This window comes from Adiantum capillus-veneris, chromosome 18, assembly GCF_014529385.1.
Source record: "Adiantum capillus-veneris isolate H3 chromosome 18, ASM1452938v2, whole genome shotgun sequence".
Lineage (NCBI taxonomy): Eukaryota > Viridiplantae > Streptophyta > Polypodiopsida > Polypodiales > Pteridaceae > Adiantum > Adiantum capillus-veneris.
Window position 1 is genome coordinate 133,336,728 of NC_140948.1, and position 4,441 is coordinate 133,341,168.

The following is a 4,441-nucleotide window of genomic DNA, read 5'->3' on the forward strand; positions in this document are numbered from 1 at the left end:
TCATTCATAGCTTAGTCTTGTACAAGAATTGCTTCATTTACTGGTCGGGAGATGTTATTGAGATGGCTCATGTGTTACCATATACATGTGGTAGTGATGTGTGTGAGCACACTAGGACCGCCCGGGCATTTTTTCCCCGTGCATTGTATATACGCCCATCACTCTAGGGCTATCTATCTTTCCATTGCACACTAAGTGACACACTCTCTATTGTGTGCCTTGAGCTTCCTTCATCTTCTCCACTGTATGCATTTCTCTACAACCCTAATTACAACACTTGGTATTAGAGCAGCTTGCGTCCTCCCAGGCTTAGTCGCTAGCATCTCCAACATACGCCTGCTCATTTTCTCCGATTTCAGTGAGCTTTGGCGAGCGTTCGCAGGTCGACAAAAATTTCGGGTAAACTCGTAGAGCTTAGTCTGCTCAAATTCCTGATTCAGGCTCATTTCGGCCTCTGTTTCCACTACAGGCAGTACTGCACAGGCTATTTCGTCATTTTGTGCAAAATTTGTGTCAGTGTCATTTTTCATAACAGGTGCCTTACAGTCTTTTACATTTTGTTCTATATAGCACGTGTTGTTCCCGCTTCATTTCTCCTCTTTTCGGCAGTTTTCACATCAGGTGCAACATTTACCATGGCTGACAACAACATAGATGTGTTCCAGATGTTTGCTGCTGAGGATAGATTGGATGGGGACAATTACCCTATGTGGGCTTACACGATGCAACATGTCCTTGTGTTAAAGGGCATCTGGAATATTGTGCAGGGCATTGATGTATGTCCTGGTTTCTGAGGATGCAGGCGATGTTGAGGATGTGGCAGGTCTTGTTGCAAGGATTGCTGCTATTAGAGTTGTTTTGTCTATGGCAGAACAATCTCGTTGGGATGTAAAGGACGTGCAGGCTCATGCATTGATTGTGTTCTCTATGAAGTGCACCATTGTTCCTCACATCGTTCAGTAAAATCTGCAAAACAGGCTTGGGTTATTTTGGTTGGTCTTTATCAAGTCCCAATGAGGCTAAAATTGGTTTGCTACGTAAAAAGCTGGAGTCGAAGATTATGCATGAGGAAGATGATATGGACACTTTCCTTGCTGGTGTTAAGGATATCAATGAGCAACTTATTTCTGTTAGGTGAAGTCATTTTAGATAGTTCCCTTGTGTAGACTGTTTCTTGATGCCTTACCAGATTCTTACCAGACTTTTGCTAGTACTCGGAGACTTATGACCCATGCAGGAACAACCTTGCACATGCATGCGTAGGTTTATTCAAATATGCATGCTCGTAATGTATGCATGCGTCTATGCACGGGTACGTTTATACATGTGTATGTCTAGATTCTATGTCCATGTATGTTTAAGCATTTTTAGGTCTAATACACATAAGAATAAACATGCTTGAACATGCATAATCACCGTGCATACCCATGCAAGAACAACCTTGCACACGCATGCGTAGGTTTAATGTGTCTATGTACGGGTTTGTTTATGCATGTGTATGTATATGCCCATGTATGGTTAAGCATTTTTAGGTCTAATACACATAAGAATAAACATGCTTAACCATGCATAATCACCGTGCATGCATGAACCTTGCACATGAATGCGTAGGTCTATTCAAGAATGCATGCTCATAATGTATGCATGTGTCTATGCACGGGTATGTTTAAGCATTTTAAGGTTTAGTACGCACAAGAATAAACATGCTTGAACATGCATAATCACCCTGCATGCATGAACAACCTTGCACATGCATGCGTAGGTTTATTCAAGAATGCATGCTCGTAATGTATGCATGTGTCTATGCACGGGTATGTTTAAGCATTTTTAGGTCTAATACGCACAAGAATAAACATGCTTGAACATGCATAATCACCCTGCATGCATGAAAAAGCTTGCACATGCATGCGTAGGTTTATTTAAGAATGCATGCTCGTAACGTATGTCTATGCACGGGTATGTTTATGCCCATGCACGTTTAAGAATTTTTAGGTCTAATACACACAAGAATAAACATGCTTAAACATGCATAATCACCGTGCATGTATGAACAACCTTGCACACGCATGCGTAGGTTTATTCAAGAATGCATGCTCGTAATGTATGCATGTGTCTAAGCACGGGTATGTTTATGCCCATGTACGTTTAAGCATTTTTATGTCTAATACACACAAGCATAAACATGCTCAAACATGCATGCTCATGGGATGTTTAATTGATGTAGTACAAGGAGCTTGTTTATTTATCCTTAAACCGGAAGATATTCTATTGCAAACTCGCGGCATGTTAGGACCTACGACTAGTCATTGTAGGCATAGTAGGCAGAAAGCGTATGGTACGCCACCTCTCAAAAGAGCATGGTCATAGTGTGGAAATCCCCAACCAGTGCCTTGCTCAGAAACATACTACGAGTGGGGATAATAAGGACATAGAATTAGCAAAGTGTGCATTGCGATCTTTCAATCCATCCCTTCCACACAACTCCAAACTAGCCCTTGTCTTCATTGCCGTTACATGGAGTGCAAGAAAGGGAAGAGAGAAGATCAACCCCTCAATGAAGGTAACACAAAGAATCTTACTCAAGATTCTTCTTGCATGTATGTTGTGCTTTACACATTTATTTGATCATTATGTTTGGTGGCTGTAGTTGATTTGGTCACCCCTCCTCACGTACAAAGACATGAAGGGGAGCCTCACATTCCTGAAGGTGTGCTTCATGAGGTAGCGGCCGACATGAATGCATTGGAAGAGGTGGAAAACTCCATTGATGTTGAGGATGAAGGACCTATCATTGCTCACCATGTCGTGGCTGGCCCTAGAAAGGGTAAGAGGCCTCATAGAAAAGTGCCAAAGAATGATGTTGCTGCTACCGACGATCTACAAGATTGAATACATGTGCAATTTAATGTTGCTTTGTATTAAAGATACGTGGGATTCCTTCTACTTGCCATGTGCAAAAAGACAATTGTTTCCTTTGTTAATTCATGGTGTTTTGGTTTATTATTTGACTCTCTCATACATATATATGAGCACTCACTTCCTCTCCCTTAAAGTGACCACCCTTTCTCTCCCTCAATATCAACTCTCTCTCTCTCTCTCTCTCTCTCTCTCTCTCTCTCACTATCACACACACACACACACACACACACACACACACACAAACTTGCATGAGCGAAAGTCACATATTAAGCATTACCGCAAGAATGATACAATGTAATTTTACAACACATTTGGGGTTGTCGTTTTGGCTTTCTTATCCAATTTAGCTTGCATGGACACTTTGTGTTGTTTTCTCGGCCTAGTAAAGGGCTGCACACCCCCTCTCTTGCTTTCTTTAGAAGATCTTTTCTCAATGAACGGCTTTGCCCTCTTTAGGGTATTGCCAAAGCCATCCTCCATAGTAGAAAAAATTGCCATGTCATGATGTGCCTTCACCAAATTCACATGGGCCAATGTGCACCTTATTTCATCACATGCTTCCTTGATGAGTGCTTTGTCTCCTTCCAAAGTCACTAACAATTCATCAAAGATTTGCTGGAGTGGTTGAATGCTCACCTTTGATGTTGAAGAATCATCATGTGCATGCTCCCCTTATTCCATGCATGGGTACGCCCATGCTTGTAGGAGGAGAGCCGCCACTAGAGAATGCTTTTGTGTGGGCCTCCATTCTTCCTCTTGGTGCCTGCCTAATTGCATGATTCATACATGTCCATGCATTGCTTCACAAGTGAGGATTGGGTATCTCCTCTCATTATCATGACCTTAATTTGATGCTTGCATATTTTTCCTTGCTCAGCCCACTTACAAGTGCAACATGCCCATTCACAATCGGAGTTGAATACCGTGTACCCTTGGCCAGGGGATGAAACACTTTCCACAAAAGCCACCCCCTTGGAGGAATCCACAAAGGTGACATGCCCATTAGGAATGTGAAGCGCCCATTGGTAGGAGTTCTCAACAACCACCTCTATGGAATTTTTGCGCTTGAATCCATTATCCTTCAAATTGTTGAACGAACCAATAGTGCAAGACACTAGTGGTTAGCTTGTGCAAGAGCCAATCTACATGCCGAGCAAAAAGCCTTTTAGTGGAGCCAAGGAACTAGACTTTAATTGGCCATGATATGCCTCGGCACCATTCGTATCTTGTCTAGCATGAGGAAAATTGCGTGTTGCCCGCACCCACATTTCTATGCCATAAGAAAAAAAGGTTAAGAGAAATGGGATAAGGATATGGATACATGAGATATGTGTGAAGGCATTGTCTCACCTGTCTTGGGCTCCCAATAGGTCTTAAGGTACATGGTGAATTCAATTTCTGGCTATATTTGTTGTAGAAGACTCGAGCATCAACTTTGCCTCCTCCTTGGTGACCTCCTCCCTTGTTGAACATGCACCCTGCATATTCATAATTTCCCCCAAAGCCCAAAACATCTCTACTC

The 4,441-nt window shown here is 42.3% G+C and overlaps 1 pseudogene; it reads left to right on the plus strand.

Moving 5' to 3' along the window:
* The first annotated feature begins 2,514 nt into the window (after positions 1-2,514).
* Positions 2,515-2,906, plus strand: LOC147436458 (uncharacterized; annotated as a pseudogene).
* Positions 2,907-4,441: the final 1,535 nt, after the last annotated feature.